The 25,309-nt window shown below is 26.1% G+C and overlaps 1 protein-coding gene across 2 annotated transcripts in view; it reads right to left on the bottom strand.

Moving 5' to 3' along the window:
- LOC114127668 (uncharacterized) overlaps positions 1–10,975 on the bottom strand; it is a 34,594-nt gene extending 23,619 nt beyond the window's left edge. Inside the window, exon 1 of one of the 2 annotated variants that reach the window (XM_050199522.1) lies at positions 10,416–10,975. The gene's annotated coding sequence lies outside the window, so the exon portion shown is untranslated. Of the gene's footprint in view, positions 1–6,878; positions 6,897–10,415 lie in introns of those variants that run through there. The other variant, XM_050199523.1, reaches the window with a different exon arrangement.
- Positions 10,976–25,309: the final 14,334 nt, after the last annotated feature.

A 25,309-nucleotide genomic window follows, 5' to 3' on the forward strand; every position in this document is an offset into this window, starting at 1 on the left:
TTGGCACAAGAGCAAACAAGTGGAATTTATTCGGTATATTATTTCAAAAATAAGTATCATTTATATATTATAAAAACGTTATACTAGATACATTTAAAAAAAAAAAAAATTGCTTTATTTTAATTCCAAGTTTCTTTACATTCAAATTTAGAAAAAAAAGCACATTTTGAATTCGTTTTCAAATATAAACCCGTTTAACTGGTTAATACATACGATTTATTTATTATAATTTTTTTTTATGTTTAATACTTTCATGAAAATTAACCGTTTAATATATATGTCAAGGTAGCATAAATCAATGTTCTACACTATATATTTTTAAATTCTACGAAATAATATTATATTATATGTTTAATATAGTTGCATATCCGTAAATGATCAATAAATGTCTTCATTTAAAACAATTATTAAAAAAATAAACATGAAAATCAATTGAGAATTGAAAAGTGTATTGTGAGATACACTAGTGACTAGTATCTAGTTGTAGTGTAGCATTTACTCAACTATAACTGAATTAATATCGCATTTAAAATATCAATATTGAGTATTAGCGATAATATTATAATCTTGTAATTTGTATTTTTATTAACGTTAGTTAAGTAATTTGCTGTATAAAATGTATCATATTATAATATATGTGCCATGTTGTATTTGCATGTATCATAAATGATTTTATTGACAACAATATCAAGTTTTCTCGGATAACGAGAAATTATTGTAAAAACATAGAAGAAGTTGACATTCAATATTAAATATAATACGATTTGGTACCCATGTATTTTCAATGACGCAAAAAGAAATGTAAATCTAATTTTTCGATCAGTCTTAAAACTATCATAGTTCTTGATACCAACTAAATGTTAAATAAATAAGGAAATGTCATTATTTAATTAATTCAAAGAAACATTCAAATAAAATCTAAAAATTGTATTAGGAGCTACTACATAATAATATTGATAAAACTTATCAATAATAATTACTATATATTTTAATTAAATTATATTTTATTACTATTTGTTATAAACACATAATAATTAAACTATATAATTAAAAAATATTAGATATTAGTTTCACAATTGTTATAATAATATATTCATTTATTTAAAGGTTATACCATGATATATTTTCTAGAGAGAATATTTTATATTTTATTATAATATTATTGAAATTTAATCAGAAAACATATTTACCTTGTTTTTAATTTGTAAAAAGTAGAATTACTTATCAAATATCAAAACTTAATTATTCAAGTACTGAGAACGACCTTTGTATAAATAAATCTAATAGTAATTATAATTGAAAACTATTGTATGAACTATGAACTACCGACGTTGAAAACTCATATAAGATTGAGACAATCGATTAGTACTATAACTATGTGACGTGTTATCAAATGACCCCCAAAAAATAATCATCATAGTAATTGAAATAATAATGATAATAGTTGAAAAATCACGTAGTCAAGGTAAATAATCATCAAAATTGGTATAACATGTTTTTAGTGTGAAATATGTAATGAAAACCACATCAATTGTTTTAAATATCTAGCACATAGGTACCTAACTTATATTATTATTATTATTATCATGTATTCGTGTAGTGTTTACTATTCAAAATAATAGGTACAACTGACACATTGATTTCCATGTTAATCAATAATTTGTATACCGAATTCTAACTGCAATTATATCATTGCATAATTATTTTATTTAAATTTATCACTTATATAATACATTATACAGGAGTAAATAATTTTTCTTAGACGCAATTAACAATTTTAAAAATAAAGCTTTAAATTTCATAATAAGATGTACCTATATACGTAGTTTATATTATGCTGATAAAATATACAATATTAAAAAATATCGATAGGTACTCCTATTTTTAAGCTAAAAGAAGGCAGCTAAATATATATTATGAATTATTAAAACTTATAAAAAACTATAATTCATTTATTTTTTAGTTATTTAATAGACATTTCATGGTATTACAAAATCAAAAATTCTAATATAGAAAATAGTTATCAAATATCGTAAGATAAAATAATTTAAATAAACTAAAAATAAAAATAATAAGTTTCAAGTACGAAACACATTGATTTCAGTTTTTGATGTACATAATAAAATAAATTATATTTTTATAAATCAAGAAAGATTTTAACAAAATATTTTTTTACAATATTCTAAAAACCCATTGACACATAAACAGTTATGACAAAAGAACTGAAAAAAGTGATTAGATAATTAAGGAGCTCACAAATATTTCCAATCGTCTTATCTTGAAAAAAGGTCATAATCATATGAATAACGTTCTGGACCAAATTGTTTTGCTTATATTAATTAGTGATTTCTATAACGACCTATAATTCTCATCTGCTTATATAATAAATTATTAGTTATAATAATTGTTTTTTTTATTCTAATCTTTAAATGATGAGTGTTTTTTAATTGGTTTAACGAATTTTTTATTTTATTTTATCTTTTATATACTTCATATTATATAAAATGTATGACCAATAACAACATATTTATCATACATGTGTTATATAAGTTCCAATATGATTCCAAACATAATAAATTGTTTATATAAAAATATTTAACTGAAAATTTTGCTTACTGCAATTATTATATCAACATATATCATTGAATTTATAATTTTGTAAATCAATTGCCAGAACCATTTATGTCTTAAAAAGACAGAATAACAATTATCAAATTGAATCTTATAATATTACTCCTAAGTAAATCAAGTTAAGTTACTCAACAGAAACTCGTTCAAATTTAGATTAAAATTCATTAGCATTTACAAAAAAAGTTAACTGAGATTTTTATTTCAAAAAACTATTTGATATCACTACAGGACACTCCTTAAATGGTTTATTAAATTAAAATATTATTTTAAAACAATACAATTTGAAGTATACTTAAATATTTCAAACATCGTACTTTGATTATATTTACCATTAAGATAAAAAAATGGGAGTAAGTGGGTGAGTATGCCTAATGAATCGCTCTGTATATGATACACTTGTTGTTATTACCTACTTGCTAAAAATAAAATAATTTTATATGGCTGCTAAACTGGATTAACTTTTCTAGTCGTTAATATTGAACGGCAAAAGCCATTTTTGCTTTCACTAGACATCCGATGTCGATGTTAACCACAGATGTTGATGAATTGGAATTTATCAGCAAAAATTCCAATAGAATTATTTGTATTTTGGAATTTGTCATGTTTAGGATGAAAAATGTTATGAGCTCTCAAAAAATGTATATAATATATGAACAGTCTTTTGTATTCGTATTGTATGTTATATTCAGAAGCGACTTTCAGTTTTCATCGAACAAAAGACTAAAGACCATATGTGCACGCGCAAAACTATATACATATATGGTCCGCCTACGGGTCCGTTTTCCCGTGTACGACCTAACAGGACAATGCGGGTTTTCAAGTTAATTGAATATTTTACATGACCAGATGGTACTTACAACACTCGTATATTATATGATATGGAATACAGACCACGTAAGTCTTGGTTTCTAACCCCCTCGCCGTACCAACCCCTAAACAAAAAAAAATAATAATAATAATCATAAAAGGTCAAATGTCATCCGTTTTTCTGTCATCGCAAGAAGAAATTACAACTTTGTAAGTACTTATTATATATGTATATGAGAAAAACGTGAGAAAACTTGATTGTGTGGGATATGATATTCTCGTAATAAATTGCCATACAGGGTGACCGAAAACACGTGTAAAGGGACCGCCTTAAGTGTTTAAAAGGGCATGACTACATGTGATGTATTTCATATAATACTAAAATATACATGTATATTATAAGAATATGCATGTATATAATATATTTCCTGTTGTAAATCATTTGCTCGTTTCCCACTGTCGTCGATTGCTAGTGGTCTACTATATAAATTATGATATTATAATACTTAGTTTTTTTCCGCACTATCCGCTACAACGTAAACCGGCCTTGTTAGTTAAGATAAATTGAATTTAATTACATAATCGTCAGGAATCGCACCCTCACCTTAGCAGTCAAACTATTACCAACGCAACCGTCGACAACGATAATTTATTATTTTGACCTAACGTAATAACATAAACTGTAGGAAAGTTTCTTTCGGACGAAGTAGAGATATATCTATCTGATATTCTATTATGCTAACCGTACGCATGCTTATGAGACCAGTATCTATATCTACCTGATATATGTACTATGGTCTATGAGCTCTAAAGACTTAAACGATTGTTGACGAGAGAAAATTAAAATATACTCATTTTACCGTACTTAGTCGTATTATACAACTTTAATATTCTATTGAGTTTTTTAACGTGATGCAAGATAGATAATCTATGGATTGTACGTCATATATTTTAATATTTTATACGGAATATAGTAATAGATTTTGATATAGTAATTTTTTTTTTAATTTGTATTTGTATTAGTTTTATTGTGGGTACAAGTAAAGATGTTGTTATGATTATGAGTTACTAGAAGTATTTTTTATCACTAAAAATAAATTATTAGATTTATATTTCATTTAAAAAAAAAAAAAAAAAAAAAAATATTGAAATATAGGTATTGAGTATATTAATTTTTTTTTAAAAAACCTTAGCACGAGTTTCTGACAATGGAAGGTAACAGAATTAAAAAATACTTATAGTTTATAGCGTTGCTGTTAGAAAGTTCTAATATAGCAAAACGTTTTTAGAAGTATGTAACAATATCAGCATGTAAACCACGAACTATAAAGTATAGGTACCCTGCGGTATAATCGCAAAAACTGTTTTTAGTAATTGAGTTAAACGCACGTGTCTAGACATTTTGTGGAGCAATGATTTTAATTGAATAATACATGCATGCTGCAAAGAGTATGCTATTAGTTTGTTCAACAGCCAGTATGATTGATATATACCTCAAGGGGTATTTTTTAATGTTAATTAATGAAGTATAAAGGTTACGCTCGCGTGCCTGTATATTGACTTCGGTACACATTTAAGAGGATGTCAGAGTACTACATTTTATTTTCTCTCCGAACCAAGCGCAATACAGTAAATTTAAGTTCAGCAGAACCAATCATGTAATAAGCTTAGATATTACAGGGAAAAGATTTATTTTTAAACTTAAAGTTACAAACATTATCTGTTTACTCTCATCAGTTTTTTACTGATTTTAATTTTTAAGTGAATTATAAATATGTAAAATATGAATATTTTAAAATACTCATAATTCACTTAAAACTTAAAGTATCGTAACAGTGAAAAACCATGGATAATGTTCTGACCTTTAAGTTTAATAATAGGTTTTTTCACTATAATATTTGAGCTATAAACACTCAAAGTTGATTCCACTGGATGAAAATTTACCATGTTGTACATTTGTAAGACGGGGATAACACGTGTTGAGGCGTTCTCTTAAGACCTTAAGTCAACGTATAGGTTACGTCCTTAAAATTAAGTCTATTAATATTCGATTACCTCTAATTTTTAAGCTAGAAACACACAAATAGTTTTGCTGAACGCGAATTAAGTAAATTGAATAAATTGAACCTTGTTCAGAAAGAAAAAATAAATAATGTCCAGACATCTTCTTGGTAAGAAGTATATATTGTTAACCTATATGAAAATAAAGTAAATTTTAGAAACTGAGTTGTTTTATTTTTTAAATATTTTAATTTTAACGAAAATAATATAGGTAGGTAGTATACATTTTGTAAAAACAAAAATATACAAATATTTTCACGAATTCTGAGAAAACGTCTAGTATTATTGACTATATACGTAATAGTAAGATTTTTTAGTAAGATTTTTTTTAAATGTGGGTGTGATAAGTTCAGTTTACAGTCGTGAAATAGATCAAAATTAAAAATGTTGTCTTGGCTCATATTCTGACTACATACTACAATTATATTATATTATGTTACCACACCCATACATTTTTTTGATATGGTAGTGGATTAATGGATAATAAATTATACTTGGGTCATTTTTATCCCCTACAATACATCAGATAAAATTCGGATATGAAACTAAGTATAGAAAGGTTATAGAAATATAAAATATATCCCTCAATATATACGATACATGTTATGCGTATACAATAGAATCATAATTTATATTACCTGAATCGTAGGTTTTATATATAGGTGTATTTATATATATATAGGTACAAGAATATGGCGTCATTGTCACTTTCATCGAATACTAAAGGGACGAGAAATGGGTGCGACTGGTATTATTTCAATCCAGCCATTTATATTCTGCATTTATACTGAAATACCTAAACAGTTTTATTGTCTAGACGATAGATTGCGAGCAAAGAAATGGATTGTCTAAAAGTAAAAAATACCTTTAAAAACTTAAAATACAGTGTCTGCAAAATCGTTAGCTAAAACTATTAGAAACGTCATTGTTTTAAAATTTTTTTAATAATTTACTTAAACTTATATAACTTTTTAATGTTTATATAGTTATGTGAAACATTACACACATTAAATTGTGGTGATTTATTGATTTTAAGATTAAATTTAATATACTTAATAACAATAATACCTAATTATTATTATTATTATTATTTATTACTATTAATAAAAAGTACGACAATATTAAATTTAGGAATCATTTTTTTTTTTTTTAGTTTTATTATATTTAGATTGATCAAGAAGTACAATTTGTAATGATTATTATATTGTTTGGTTTATTTGAATGATTTTACTGAATGTGATGAATTATGGTTCAAATGTACGTGTGAAAATTATGTGGCAATAAATTGGCATATTCTGACTGTGAAATAATAGTGTAATAATAACGAATTGCACTAACTCAAGACTAGCTAGCTATAAAATAGTAAAAACAATTGTTACCTTCATTGAGTAGTCATTGGGTAATTATTGTCTTCTCTATCGTTTCGAATGCCTTTATAATTTTAGAAAGGTAAAAATCTATTCAAACAGAAGTATATAAGTATTAAAATCATATAATTATATTTAAATAAATTAAATGAAATTATTAATAGTTTCAAATTGTATAAGTTAATCTCCTCATTTTACACATATATACATAGGTTTAACATTTAGATAGATCAGGTGACACATAAATTGTTGACTATTTTTATAGTTCAAAACTCCACAATTGATATTGCGATGTAACATACAATTGTAGACTACAGAATAGAAGTGAAACGGTTAAAGTATAATATATTTTTAAGATACAATGAACTGAAACAATAAGTGACACGAGCTTAGCATGATAACATGTACCTAATCATAAGGTGTGGAAGCAGTGAAAGATTTATTTTTTTACGTAATCATATTTCTAAAACATAAAATTCACATATAGGTACAAATCTAAAAACATAACTTATTTTTTAATACCTAATATATTGTCTGTTTAATCACATACTGGTCGTTATATCTGATTCAACCGTAGAAGTTAAATTATATCTATGTAGTTTACTTTTTTGTACATTAACCTATGCACCTAATATAATATAATATATTATTAAACTTATGGAATCTTAATATTTCTAGCGGTATTTTACTGAAGAAATGTATTAGATTATTTTCTTTGTTTTACATTTATTTTATTAGCTTTGAATATTTTCACCAAAAAGTGTTTATTTATACAGTAACTTGTATTTAACTTAACACGTATCAAGATATTCAAATGCTTTGAAAAACGCATACAAAAATATTAACGTTTATTATGTGTACAAACGTATGACAGGTAACTTTTTTAAACTGATTTGAATATTACCTCACAAATTGTTTATTAATAAACTTCTTTAATTATGTTTGGTTATAAAAATAAAACTATTTTATACATTTTCCAAAATATTATTCTATTATGTAATTATTTTTAGGTAGGTAATTCTATATCTTATAAATGTTTAAAAAGCCAAATTATAATATTATATGCCTATATATATTTGTTTATATAAGCATTCATTAATATTATGTATGGATTCATGAAAAAATCACGAAAAAACAAACTAAAAATAAAAATATAAAAAATAACACCGAAAAAATAAAATATGAAAATATAAATTGAATTTTTACATTTTACTATTATGCTATGCTATTTTGTTATATCAATACATAAAATTAAAAAAAAGATAGTTAGATGTACTTATAAAAATAAATATGATCTCAAATATTTTTTAATTAATTAAATGCAAATTTTTAACTATAAATATTAGAACTCATAATTTCTTATTAAAACAAGTTCAGTTTTTATTTTTATGGTTTTTTCATTGTTTTTTTTGTCTATCTATAGATAGATATATGACGCTGGTGCCCTGTGGTCTATGGTGTATTATCTATAATATCTTACATAGTCAACACGGAATATTATTTTTTTTTTAACACCTCGACACACTTTATATTCCTGCTCAAAATATACAAATATATATATGAATATTTTCATAAATTACATATTATATTATACCTAAAATATATCCAGAATTTTAATATTAAGATCTAGCTCTGATTTGAATTTTGTTGTACACGTATATCTATTTGTAACATAGAAAATTGTATTTCCAATTAATTAAATCTAATTAATATGTTAATATGATCATAGTTCATAACATATGTATATGCCTTTTTTATACAAAATATTTATATACATAATTGGTGAATTCAATATTAAATTAAACTTATATTTAAAATCATAATATTCTTATTAAATTATTATTTTAAACCAAGAGAACCAATTGAGAGTTAGCGTTACGGTACCATAAAAATTATATTACATTATATTATCACAATTAAAATATATAACAGCAACCGCGGTATAATTTTTTAGTTGGTATTAATAATGAACTTACAAAGATTATATAATAACGTATATTATTATTATTTATACGATATTCGTTGAACAGGTTTTCATTCGAAATAAGGTTAAGGTCACGATTGGGGAAATATACTTCCTGCTTAATATACAATTTATTTAATCAAATAAAATTTAACGAACATATTTTAAGGTTAAATTTAGTTTTTTACAAAGCTTGAAATAAAAATATACTATACAGTAATAGTGTAATACATTATACTTTTTAAAATTACTTATTAAAGGATTTTATAAATGTTTATAAATTGTATACTATACAACATGATATATTTGTTTAATACTTATAACTTTAAATATATTATTATTGATTGTAATATTTATCATTTATAAGTTAGTGAAGTAACCAAAATCAAATTCACTTTTTGGCACACTAGGGTGGATTTATTTTGGCACCCCTTTTCACCACTCGCTCGCGAACCACTCACTAACCATCCATATTGCCAATATAATATTTTAGTTTCCCTAATAATATATTTAATTTACTTTATTCAGTAGTCCTCAGCCTTTGCAATAAGTTTACCTGTTCCAAGTAAAAATAACTTATAGATCGAAACGCCATAATACTCGTAGATATAAATACCTAAAGTACTTAAAACAATTCGATTAAAACTAATTATTTTAAAAGAACATTTCATTTCTTATATTGAACTGCTTTGAATGAACAAATGGACTAATTGTAGATATGTTTTTAAATTTTAAGCATTGGTAGCTCGTGATAATCAACTATTATTATGTTTGCATGTTTTTTATTATACAAAAGGTAGTATAGTTCTTCGCGATATCTTTAAAATTAGTGAAACCGGAAGATGAAATACGTAAATTGTAACTTTTCCAAAAGTCCTTGACCATGGTTAAAAGTGCCAACTATTGTCGTTGGCATATCTAATGGTTTTAATAGCCGGCCTTTATTGAATCATTTAAAATTGTTCTAATTTTAAATCTGTCTCAACAATGTGTTGTAATGTAGGAAAGTACAAGTTACTCAAATGATAAAGATAAGAGTGCAAACAAAGTTTTACTTATTGTTAGAAATAAATAATAATTGAATTTATAAATTCAAACGGAGTTAACATATTATCATTTATCTGTTTGCGGATTATATTTTATGTTAGAATTTGGAACAAAAAAAATCGCATCATACTTGACATGCTCCCATTGTTGAAACATGTTTATAACTCAAATATTTTTATACAGCATAATATATACATAGTCATAACCAGCGGAGGAGCGCAGGGAAAAAAAAGTACCTGTGTCGTAAAAATAACCGTTGCATCGGAACGCGCACAGCGTAGGTACTGCGAGCAGTGCAACAATAATAAATTCGCGCATAAAATGCCAAGAAAATCGCGGGAGAGTTAAGCATTTTGGGAAAGAGACAGAAAAAGGAAGGTCGAGCGCTCGTAGATAATATCATCAATCATATTATATTATATATTACGATAATATAATAATAGGCATGATGTTTTAGGATGCACACGTGACGTTTATGATATTTCGGCGTAGGTATTGTGGTAGACATTATAATAATTTTATTATTGTTAGGTACTCACCGGAAATATAATATTTTCCCAGTACCAGGTATCCACCTGCAGACAAATCCAAATTCTTCGTCTTCCTCTACAGTCCACTGGGGCGAACTTGCGACAATGGTAGGTATTATAATTTATAATAATATTTTGCGACTGACCGCGAAAACGCTGGCACCTTGTGTGCGCGGCGTGCGGCGACGTCGACGGCGGCGTACGGTATGGGCGTACGTTGTAGCGCGGGCGCGTGTGACGCGAGACAGACGCGGACGGACGGACGGACGGACGAACACACGCGCTCGGGCGATATGGGATGCGATTATTTTGACCCTACAGACTGCGGCGGCGGCGGCGGTGGCGGTGGCGGTGGCCGGGCAGCGTCGGTTACGGTCGGTGGTGGGTTCGGGCTCGCGCGCTCGTCCGGTACGAAAAACGTGAATCAACTAGTGGTGGCGGCGGCGATGTGGTCGTGTGGTGTCGCGGTCGAAAAAATTCGATCCCCCCAGAACGCGGAGAGATACGTTTTTTTTTTTTTTTTTCTACGCGAGACGAGCTCGGTCGTGTGTGCGTTTTCACCTCCCCTCGTACGCTGGCCGACGGTCGTCGTCTGATCCGACGGCGGCGGCGGCTACGCGACCTTCGCTGACCCTCGACCGCAGCGCTGTCTGCCGCTGCCGTTAAACTTTTGTCACGTGCGTCTCATTATAATAGTCGTAAAGATAATAATAATAAGATGAGTATTATTATTATTATAGGTAATACTCTCGTTTTGTTCCCGATCGCATTGTTATTATTATTATTATTATTATCATCGTCACCGTCACCGTCACTATTATATTGTAATTTATAGTGTGTCAACGCCACGCAGGCGACCTACGCAAGACGAACAGTCTTTTCCCACCGACTTTCCCGGGATACCTCAATCTCGTAATAATATATTATTATATTCCGAGAATTTTACTTGAATCCACCGCGTGACCGGCGTTATATAACACGAATGTCTCTATACGTTATTATGCAAACATGAATTTATGATGATTTTACGACAGGTGTCGTTCGGCAATTATTGCTATACTCGGCGCGTTAAAGCTTCAAGCTTATGGGCACTGCTAATAAGTCGTAATTAATTTTGCAGTTTTTGACCCATTTTAATACATTTTTTATAAATCTAGTCAATTTTTTTCAAAGGCCAATTTATAATTAAAATCGAATATAGCCGACAAAGATAAAAACAACAATTATTAAATTAATTAATGAAAATTTGAATGTATTATTAAATTATAAATGCAAGTAATTTAAGCCATTTAATTTAACAATAAGCTTATTATTTATTTATTAATAATTATTATTATCATTATAGGATAACGAATTACTTACATAGTTACATAGTATAGTATACACTATACAATTGTCAATTATTATAGAATAGTAGTAAACACAATAGATAAATATATAAATAATATATATCCGGTTTCTTATACCTATGACAATTTTTTTTAAAAATTATGATACGCGGTTTATCTATAACATTATTTCGGAAACAACAAAAATGGGTTAGTGAACAAGTGAACCATGAAATGAACTAGTGTTTTAGATTTGAAGCAAGGGATTCATGTTTTATTAGTTTCGTGCATAAGACCATGTTTTCTTTCTGAAAGCATTTCATGTTTTTATCATAACGTTATTGTAGTAAATATAGTATCGTACATTAAATTTGTCACTATTTTTGAATAATTCAATTACAAATTAGAACTATAAAAACGGTAAATCAAATGTATGAGCACATTAATATTTAATTTTTAACAAAAATTAAACTATTTATCATTTTCGTTTGAAATTAACAATGCTATAAAGTATCGATTAGATTAGAACAATAATTGTTTGTTTAATGACACAATTAATTTATTTATGCCGAATAATATAAAGTTCAAATTTTTTAAGTTATATCCTAATCATAATTTTATTTGAGCTTATTGTATATCTAATAGAAATATAGATATTACACCACAGTGGCGTATTTATGTAGGAGAGGGGGGAGGGTGCTAGAACAAACACCCATAATTTTAATTTTCGTAATTATTTAAAAAAAAAAAAATGAATAATCCATAGATACGATAAATACATATCATATATTATATAATAACGAATGCTAATATTTTATTATAAATAATTTATTTACGCTGTTGTATTTTGATACTTCTTGTCATGTATAATTTACTTTATAAAAGAACTAACAATTAAAATGTTTTATTTGTAATGTACAACAAAGAAGTTCACTTGTTGTTTTTTTTTATTAAATGTTATAATATTTTCATTTTTACAGGTGTTTACATAATTAATAGAATTTTATGTTTGAACGGATTTAGAAACAATATAGGTACCTCAGTATGAGCAAGTTATATTTTGTGAAATATATAAAATGTAAATTATAATACGAGTATTATACTTTTATTAAATGATATGTCGAATGAGTAGTGAGTATACTGATAATATTCAAAATTTATGTTTTTTAATTGATTATCATCGTAAGATTGGACTTGTAATATAATGTATCCGGTAAATAATACGCTTCAGTTAATATACGGAGGAAATCCTCGGCAGTCAACATTAACTATATGATACATAAGTACGGGATATAATAATTATGATTTCAATTTTCAATCACACTACAGTTAAAGTAACGAGTAGAATGTTAGAATATGTTTATATATAGGTAATACATATAGGCACTCATCCTTGAAATAAAAAATACAAATATGCTTTAAAGGGTGTAATGATGTTTTAATGAACAATAAGCTACCTATGTATATTAAAATTAGGTGGTTGAAGAAGATCTAAAACCATTAATACATCTTACCGTAACAAATCTGAAATCATTTATAAAAAATAAAACGTAGTTTAAATACGAATCAACTAACTATAACAACCAATACCTATCTTAATACCTTTTAATACTATCTGCGTGAGCTATTGTATTTTTATTCCATGTTAATTATTTAGAAACCTATACTACTAAAATCTTAACGTTTTGTAATTTGAACTGTAATTTAATATTAATCATACAATTGTGAAGTTTGATTTGAATTGTATTGTATTTTTCTATTAATCAAATTACATTAACTAATTTTAATAAATTATGTATTTTTTATACTAAATATTGCAACTTATATATTTTACAATGTCAAATTATCAGTTGCAAAAAAATCACTAAGATTTAATAACATATAAAATAGATTTTTACTGTTTAAATTTAAAATGCTTATGGTTGAATTCTAGAACTTCTAGTAGATGATAGGTATATAGTACACAATATGCGGTTTACCAACTTAAAGGTAGTGATATTTGTCTTATTATTAAAGTAAATATTATATTTATGATAATTTATTGTTATTATATTTTAAAATTGAAAACAATACCTTATACATTGAGGAGTTAAAAAATTAAATTACCTATTTATTTGTATAGATTTATTAAAATGTTTAACGATTAACAACATAAGAATTCAACTTTAAGATTTAATATAAGTTTTAACTTATAATATTGTAATTTAATATTTTTATTATATTCAATATACATTTACCAATAAATCTTTAAATAGATCAGTAGAAATTTAAGTACTATGTATTTCAGAAAACATTTACACGCGATATATGGGTGTAGTTAGTATATTATTTGTATTTTTCCACGAGGGAATTATTAGGTACCAAGGTGTAGGTAAATCTTTCTTAACTCTTGAGCGTGTCTGAGCTAACATACATGCACAAACGTTTTATTTTGATAATCGTTACATATTATTATATACCTACCTATTAATCATATTATAATCATACATTCATGAATCTATATCTTGTTAAAATTACAATAAAATACCTAATAAACGAAAATAGAAAGGTATTTTTATAAATGATATTGCCTATAGGTAGTTGGTAAAAATTGATTTACATTCTAAAATCGATTATTTTTAAAATGCAGTTGGATATCATTCACACAATAATTTATATATTTATTATTTATATTAAAATGTTTTAACTATCAGTGGTCCTTCAAATAATTAAAAACGAAGAGAAGAAATAAATATGCATTTTTTAGAATTCTCCTTTTGAATCTGCAAGTATAAATGTTGTAAGGATATGTAGAGATAGTGCTTCTGCAAACTTTTTTAAGAGATGTGAATACTTAATTTTTATTCAATATAGTATTGTTTAAAGTGTATGGTACTTTGTTCAACGTGGATAATTAAATGAATTATAAATCCTAATAACATTTATAAACATTTATATACATTATTATTTATAGGTATACTATTCTATTTGATAGTCTGAATATGACATTGTTATTAAAATACAAAATTGAATACTGTATAAAAATTTTATTTAATTACGTTTCCCACCATTAATTCTAGGCGTAACTCCTATATTATTAAACTTTTATTTGGAATACATAATCACTATAGATCAACCGAATTTACAATAAGCATTTATTCATTATGTACCTATATATATATATTGTATAATTATACGCTTATATCATAATGGAATAGTTATACACATAGCAATGATACTTTATATTTATATTTTATCATTATTATTTTATTGTATACTTAAATATTTAACTATATTTTTACTGATTTACATATATAATTTTTAATTTTTATGTTTTAAATAAGATATTAAAATAATAGATAAGAACTATACTCATTAAGTTAAATTGTATTATTCACTGGATAATCCAGTATGAATCACGTATTCACGTGTGAAAGTTATAATTTGTTGAGTCACATTATCTAATGAATACATATCAAAAAAAATTAAAAACTTATGTTTTATAAAAAAAAGAATAGTAAAACTGAATTTTTTTGTACCTTTATGTTAAGTAACAGAGTATTTTGAATGTATATAATAATGAATAAAATAATATTCTTAAAATAAAACATTTTAATATTTCCATCTATTTGGTTAAATTGATAGTAGTAAGTATAGATTTTAGATACACAGAACATAACAATACAATCTTATGACTATTATAGGTGTATACTATATTATTTAATATTTATATTATGTATTACATTATACATTCTTAAATAGTTAAATAAATTTTAATCTTCAATAAATATCATTAAAAACTGAATAGTATAATATATTATAGGTATTATAGATAGCGAAATCAAGTATTGGGAATTAATACATTTTATTCACTTCTAGCAAAATATAAATATTGGTTCATTTAAAAAAAAAAACATACCTAAACAGAGTTTATAATACTTCTAAAAACATTTAAACATGTTATGTTATCCTTAAACAAACAGTTATGATAATAAATTTTGAATGTTTATTACATAGCAGTAAACATGAGTAACCTCGTATTAAAATGTCACATAAAGCTGATATTGTACATAGGGTACTTGCATTAAATTAAATATGCTTAATAATAACGTAAGACAATACTATTAACCTAATTTTAAAATAAACTCGACAATAAATTTTGTTAATTTAATTGAATTTAGTTTTGTCGAATAGATACATTTCATATTAGATGTATGCCCTTGAAGGCTTCAACTAAACCAAACACCAGTTTGAAAAAAAACATTTATTCGTGTATAATATACCAAGCTGTCTGCAATTTGATTTCTTATTAAACTAGTCATTGAGAAAAAAATGTTTAAAAAATAATCATGTACCGACTAGATGGAGTACCATAGTGCAAATTATATAATTTCAACTATGATCATACAATATTTGGAAATCTACTTAAACACCAAAGATACATGTATGATTTACTTAAGTGCATGTAACCTTGAGTCTTCTGACAATATTTCTACAGTTAATTTCTCATTCCATTCGTATTTATAAGTACCTATATACCTAAAAATAACGTATATACGCCTCATAATAGTTGTCTTATTTTTTAAATTTTGGTTTATTATTTACAAAGTAATATTTGCAAAGTTACTTTATCTTTATTGGTCATTTGAAACATTTAGAAATTTACAGATAAGTATTGTTTTTATATGTTAAATTCATTGCTTGTATAGTTAATACGAATATTTTGTACTTGTACAAATACCTATGCATATGCAATGTGTATACCTAATGGTGTATCGTGTATTCAATGTATTATCCTATTTATGTATAAGCCACTAAATATATAATAATTATATCTAAATATCAAAATATCAAATTCTTAATATTTTCCATTTAGGTTAGGTATTTTGTACAATAATATTTTTAAAAGATACCTGCTTAACTAAACCTTGAGTTAATACTTATTTAAGTGTGCTCTTAAATTCTGAACTTTTAACGTTTGACATGAGCCGTATGAAAAGTTTATTATGAAATATGAGTACTTAACAAACTGCATTTACAATAAAGTAATAAATGCATCGCTCAAGGACACATGAATTAGTGTAATATTTTCATCAAAAAAGGGCTTTAAATAATCAGTACGTTACTGGGTTATACACATACCTACTAAAAATATTGCAAAAGAATAAATTGGTTTTTATAAATAATAATATCAAATTTAATATTCTTTACACATCATTTAAATAATTTAATATTACAAACAATAGTTAATTAGTATTCATTACTTACTACCTAAGTTAGGAACAAATAGTATGAATTTAAAGCATAAAATTTATTCAAAGAAGATCATACTTAATGACTATGTAGTTAAATTATATTAAGGCACAATTCTTAATTTACAAACAAAAAAAAAAAAAGCCATAGACTATAATAATGACCATGCATATTTGTTTAGAACTTGATTATTTGTATATAATATATTTTTCAAAGTTACTTAAAATATTGTATTAGTTACCTACTATGCTTGAATATAAAATAAGTGAACAAAATAATTTCATAATATTTACAGTTAATAATCAATTAAGGTGTTTTATTAATAATAATACTTATACTATACGGCGTGATGAAAAATAACAATAAAATAATAATGCCAAAAATAATATACCTCATAAGTTTACATTTTTCTAACAAAATGTGTTCTTTATAGTGACTTTATCTTTCTTATAGTTCAAATATATAAAACATGTGTTGTACCTACCTATACAGTTTTAGAATATAAAAAAAAAAATACTACAAATTGTACAGTTTTTACTGTTATGTTTGTGTAGTATATAAGATGGAGTGTTTTGAAAAAAATTCATAAATATTTTATAGAATAAATTCGAATAAGAATATAAAACGAATATGTCTTTTGGTAAGACTGGCGCCTTAGTGGCAATAAATATAGGGTAGGTACCAATACCTAAATAATGGTCCAGGTAGGTACAATACAAAAAATTATTGCCCAAACCCTCGCAGTGTACACGTTTAGCATACCTAATACCCCTGCTGGGTATTGTACTTTTGTGCGCGACCGATTGTACATCACGCGAGAATAATTTAATATGTTATACGAGAAATAACAATTTTACATTACATCGCAATAGTTTATTCCTTCGTAATTCCGTTCCGTTTCAACGCTCACTGTATTATGTAAATTAAAAATTTATCTGTTATTATATAATTGTATATTATAATGTACGCTGATCGGTTATTTTGTCACGGGACGCCATAACTCATTTAATTCCAATAATCATTTCAATGCCACGCAGGTGGTAACTCGATAGCGTCGTGTCCGCATTTGTGATTTTGTTTCACTGCACTCCTTATAGGTAAACGCATTGGCGTCAACTCGGTGACAATATCGGTCAGCCCAATGATATAACTCGTGAGTCACATTTAAGTAGATATATTGTACAAAGACAACGGCATGAATAATATTCTGTCGACCGAATGGGTCGTTACTTCTTGTATTCTTAATTTGTTTTATACAATATCCCTATCAATTTTTAATAGACGCTGGTATCATGCACGATTCGTACAATACCTCGGTCAAGTTGGTTTCCGGTTATTGTTAAATATTTTGACAGTAACATTATAATTTATAAACAAGCAAACCAAAATAATATTCTGTCGCGATTAATAAGATATTCCGGCAGTGCAACCTAAAGGAAGGTGTATTCAGTTTCTGAATTTGGGCATACGTGAATATCAATTAAAGCCTTAAACCACACTCATAATTTAGCCTATAAAACATAATTTATAATATATAGGTATCTGGTATATATATATATATATATGTGTGTGTGTGTGTGCTGCGTATAATATGGCTTGTAGTGGTATAATATGGTATGGTATGGTATGGTATGGTGTGGTATAATATGACATGGGTCAGTGAACTAAACTGTTGTACCTAATTGAGTGCTTATAGAAATTAAAACTATTGACAGTAATTATTTTAAAACGCGTTAGTAATATTATGATAGTCATATTTTAAGAAGTTACCTAATGAACGAAACATTTATGAATTGTGTGTAATAATTATTGTTTGAAAATTACCAAAAAAATGTATGCATAATTATATAATTTAAATATGTTGTGTTTGTAGGTAATGGTAATACTTAGACAAAAAAATAATAAATTTAATACTTTTTTTAAATAGGCATTATAATGTTTGTATTGGTGTTCCGATGGTATCACGAGTTATTTTTTATTAAAATATATTGAAAGTAAAAACATAAAATGTCTCATGAAATAATAGGATTCAGTATTTTAGTTAGCGTTTTTAAAAAACAAAAAAGTATTTATGGTAAATTGTAAAGTATTTTATTGCAGTTCATATTATATACCGCAAAGTAACGATGAATTGGAATTATATAAATACAATAATATAATAATTAATAATCATAGAGACAATGTGTCAGCGTTAATATAATAGAAAATACCATGTCTATATTTCTATAGTATGTAATTGTTTCGTTAGGATAAATTATGTTTATTGTGCATCTATAGTAGGTACTTACTTAAATGTGCCAACTTTCATTTTATAAAAACATAGGTAAATAAGACAATATAATTATTATACCTACAAACAAAAAAATTTTAATACTTAAATACATAAAATATGTCGATTTTGACAAAAAATATCGAACATATTGAAAACGTATTCTGTATAATAGAAGTAATAACTAGGTAACAAAATAAATTATAATTATACGAACAATAATTTTGATTTGTGTTATAATACATAATATAGTATACGTTTATTCCTCATTGTATAAATAGTTTAATAACCTGAAGATGATTCACATTCACATAAATAATATTATAGTTAAAAAAGTTTTAGTAAAACAATTTTATAATTTAATTAGTTTTTATGAGCTGATTAAGAGTAATAAAATATTAAATAAAAAATATTCAAATGGTTGTTGTAAATGTATTTAGGTTATGATTATAAAACGCTGAATTACTCAAATACCTATGAATTGTCCTTGGTTATAACTTATAGTTGATAAATATAATTAATAAAATAGAGGAATACGAATAACTAATAATGTGGGTAACACGTAGAAAATTAATCTATTCTAATGTGTCGGGAACGAACAGCTTTAGTTAAGACGGGAAAATAAGATTGTTGTTTTCGAAATTTAAAATCGAAAGTGCCTATGTTTTATTATAATGTGTATAGATTATACTACTATTATAGGTATATAACGCGAATTGAGAAATATTTTATGTTATCACTGATCATTAAGCAATTATAATAATATATTTGTTTTGTATGTTAAATATTGATATTGGTATGATAGTAACACGATGGCGCCTGAAATAGATCGATAGTGAGTTTAGGTAGACTGATATACGCAAGAGCCGTCGGTTAAGTTCATGGACTATGAAGTATACCTTACGAAAACTAAATTATAAATTAATCAGAATGTTGTCTCGTTGGAGATACTTTGACATCAAACATTAAACAATTTGTGTTAATAAGCAATCACCAATCACGTTTAAATTTAATGCATATTGGGGAGTAATGAATAATATTTGAATGGCGTTGATTATTAATCAATATTATGTGTATAGTATGTTATACCTATACTGCAGTATACGTCTACATATTATTATCAATCGTATTGTGTACACACGAGACTATGATATGATTCGATCATTAGACCGCCGTAAATACGTTGACCGTGAAAACAGTAATCTACCGGAAGCGTAAAAAAATGTTGTAAAATATGTAGAATATGAAGAATATCAAAAGACTATTGATTGTGGTTTCATTAATTGACATTTAATATTGTATAATTAAATTAATATAGCAGTGGCATTTTAATTCATTTTATAATTTTTTTTTAATGTTTATAACCTTACATTCTATACATTCTATGTGGGAATACAATATTAAAAGTAGATTAATAATAATACATCCAAGATAATACTCAAAAATGTGAAAAACTAGAAGATTATAATATAAGTATAAATAAATATTTTGAAAACAATTTAGGAGAAAACGTATCGAATAATAATTATTAAGTTTTGGTTTAACTTTAAATTATCATACAAAAGTACAAAACTAGTATATTCTCCGTGTTATGCTGTTTAGAATAACTTTTATTTTTTGAAGTGTACATTTTTAATAAAATAAATATAGCAACATGTAAAAACAATAAACATTAAAAAAAATTCTCTAAAAATGGCTGAAAAATTATAAATTACAATAATGTAACGACAAAAAAATGTTTGAATTTGAACACTGCAGGTATTGCATTTAGTATTCACTCATTGAATGAACAACGATATATTGGAGTTCAATGCGGAAAAAATTATTATGCTGTATAAAATATTAGTCCCATTCGTCCAAAACTAACGTAGTATAATATGAAAATATATATTCTTCAATTTTATTGTCGCATGGTTTTGTGCACGTGCACATATTATTATATACCATATAATATAATGTAGGAAGGTGTATTTAGTTTCTAATATAAAATTGTATAGTTCTCAAACAGAAACGCAGTTGAATATAATATGGTCAATGGTCATCTCGTATATGATATCCGATTGTCCAGGACAAACGTCGGGGATTGCCGTTTTCGATAACGTCTTGGGGCTCAATCGTTTCCTGTTTGCGGGTGGTACACACACACACACACACACACACACACACACACACACCACACACACACACACATCAGCACGTACGCACACAAATAAGCGCATTCACAGGTACACGAGAGTACACATTGGGCACGGTGTGCAGTACACTCTGAAACGTTAAAACGTCGAATAGAAGACGCACACCGGCCAGCGGCGGACTGCCAAACACATTGCGGCAGGTCATTCGACTTTATAAAATCCAATGCAATATTAACGCGTAGGTGTGTAGTAGTTGAATCAGAGCCGATTTTACACCATTTAATATTAAAACTGACCATCGCCGTCTCTGGACGCTATACAGTATACATTGACCCCATCGTGTATTGATCGCGTATTGATATTTTATAAAAGAAATATAATATAAAAAAAAAAATATATATATATATACCTAATTAATCTACGAAATATTGCATTATATTATCCATTAGGGCAATATTACAACACTACGTTTTTTCTGACATTTATAAAAGTTGTATAAACGGGTAAAATACCAAACTAATATATTGAATTTGTATTGATATAAAAAATTTAAATAATAATAAGTTAGATCTAGAACTGCAGGGAAAATAAACGTATAAAACCTACCTTTTACCTATAAAAATAAGTATCATAGAGTTAGATGATTTCAAATTGTTTTTCTTAAAACTAATATTTCTATAAAACATATTGTATTCAATCGTTTTAGTTTAAATAATATCAAATATTGTATTGAATAAGTATTATATATAAAAGTATAATGCCATTTTATAGATACGTTTAATTGTGCTATTGTAAATATAGTAAAACTAAGATATTATGATATTATATTATACAGAATTATATTATACCTATCTCATTTTATTGATTTATTGTAGTTTCTCGTAATTTCGTGCTTGCTTAAAAATAATAATATAAACTCGTCATGTATATTAAATGATTTACCCTGTGATTATTCCTCACCACCAGACTGGACGTTGAGCGTGATCCGAAACGAGAAAGCGTATGTTACAATATCGATATTCGCATTAAAACCAATAATTCTGCCGGGCGGGCACCATGTGCGTGCGCTTGACATTGACAAGTAGGCTGATCGCTGATCAAAGTCGCCCGGTCGTGTATAGGTCATAAATCGTCTGAACGTTATCAAAATATGGCCAACGGATGTAAAATAATAATGTGTGCATACTATTATCGAGCGTACGGTTTAGTTTCTTTGAAACTGTATAGTATATTAGTATTGCCACTTTTTTTTTCCGAAATGTGTTATATTATATAGTTTGTTAATGTTTCACACGCACATTTTCACTCGTCACTCAAAATCAAAATACCGTATTCTTAAATGATAATAAAATACTTATTCTATATTAGTTATTACCTATTTATAAATATATATTATTAAAACATGACGTCGAATTCTTTGAAATTTTTTTTCATTAAGAAGAAATTTAATTATCTATCCACTTGTCAATGTTTGTTTATGATTCGTGATAAAAGTAATTTTTACTAAAATTGACTAACAATTGCATTACATAAAGTATACTTTTAAGCATGATATTAAAAATTATTTTATTTTTCAATTTAAATTAGTTTAATTTGAAACGCAATAGAAAATATTAGTTTGGAACGAAAAACTAAACCAAAATAGTTTTATTGTAATATAGATAAATAATTTTTGAACTGCTCAATGCATTTTATGATTCTAATTTTAAATCATACCATATTTGGTGAGTGATATATTATATTATGTATTCGTAGTATTGAGTAATGAAAATAATAATTGCTGCAGAGTATCTATTATGTACTGTACTATTACTATAATAATTGAAAAATTTATTGTTCCGAGTAATTATTATTATTATAAGAGGATATCGTACACTCGTGTCTATACGCGTTGTTTTCGTCTTACTAATATTATACAGTATGACAAAGTAAGACAATTTTTACGTTTAGAATAATTAAATTTAATGGTAAGTATACTAACGATGGACCCATTTTGGCTAAATATTTTAATTACTTTAAATTAAATATTTATGCACTCTAAAATTAAGAATAACTTAGTAAAATTTTCTATGTCAAACGTTAAAAAGACAGAAGCAGCACACGTGGTATGATCTCTTAAACCAATATAATAATAAAAGTATATAACAATAATTTTAAATTTTAAGTGTTAAATTATTCCGTATTCACATTGACATTATAAAAGTATAGCCATCCCCATAACTAAATAAATTATAATATTTATATCCACTACACGTATAGGTTTATGATCATTGCTTACAAACTTATTTTTCGAAGCTTTGTGTTATATGATGGACGGTCTTAATAATTCAAGAACGATTAAGAAAACAGACGAGGGATTTACGACAAAACATTATTGTCGATACAACAATAATTCTTCTTTTGATTTTGTTATTTATGAACATTCTAGGTATACTTATCTGACCGTATATAATGGTTTACAGATTATAATTTTAAATCCGTTCAGTCATCTTTTTAGACGGATCTATAGTGTATACATGAGCTAAGTACTTTTTAAAACTACTACGTACTACTATAATACGATACAAACGTCAAATATGCTACATAGAAATTTAACCTAAGATTTTGATTTGTTTATTCAAAAAATATATTTACCTATACATACATAATTTTCGATTTTATCATACAAATAATGTGCATAAAATAAGCTTAAATAGGTATGTAGTGTATTTAATTGTGAATATGATATAATTTTAAGTGACAAATAGACCTTGAAAATTATATATAAAAAGGTAGAGAAGTAATAGCTGTTTTGATATTATATTACATGGAGATGCACGCGTAATATTTAAGATTTCAGAAAAAAATATTAAATAATTTTTTTTTTTCAGGATTTTTTCAACAATCTGTTCTTCTATCTTCTATGTTACTAGGACACTAATGTCTACATTTGTAATAATTTGTATGATAACATGGCAATTGATGATACTCTGAAAATTGAATTTAATATAATATGTAGAAATGCGGTCACGTGTTGAATTTGGATTCTATATAAAATATTAATAATATAATATAATGTAATTCTATTAAATTTAAACGTAAATATATTATACATCTACGGTGTTAAATTACTGATAAATTAATCATCATTAGACGAGGAAAGTCTATACATATAAATGAAACACACTTGCATTCTATAGACTATATATATATATTTATAACACAATCACTTTTATTAGTCTGCGTGTTACCATAAAAATTACTTATAAAAATCAACAAAAAAATTTGAATTTTAAAAAATGCAACTAATCGAAATTATCAAATACATAATAAGTGCATACATACAAATTAATATATTTGGTAGATAGTATTGTAATTATAATACTATTATACCTAAATGTTTAGTTTTTTAATTTTAAGTTGTGTGTAGTATGAGCTATATATAATTATACATATTTATGTCTATAGGAACACTAACTTACAACGGGATAGAGGGACATTAAAAAGACTTTATTAAAAACAACGATTAGTGTACGCGATTTGTTATCCTACATCTGTTTATGATATATTATAGTGCATATAGTACGTACCTTTATAGACAATCGTCATAAAAGGAATCTTTCTGAAAGCAGAAGGAAAAAAAATAGTAGTTAACGTCTCATTCCACATCGTTTGACACACAGAAGCACACAGCATATTAAAAAAATATTTTATGTCTAATTGTACTTGCTACAATAATGTTTCTGTAGCACCCTGTATACATACTACGCTTCAGGGCATAATTTCGAGCGTGACTAAATGTCGTTTTGTTGTAGACGACGTCGGATGATATGTAAAGATAGAGGGTTCGTCTTCTTTTTCACAGTCGCCGCCACGACTGACGATGACACACATAATATATGTTCTGAATTTATGATTAATACAATATAATATATACCCTTTTTTTAATATTTACAGCCC

This window comes from Aphis gossypii, chromosome 2, assembly GCF_020184175.1.
Source record: "Aphis gossypii isolate Hap1 chromosome 2, ASM2018417v2, whole genome shotgun sequence".
In the NCBI taxonomy this organism is placed as follows: domain Eukaryota; kingdom Metazoa; phylum Arthropoda; class Insecta; order Hemiptera; family Aphididae; genus Aphis; species Aphis gossypii.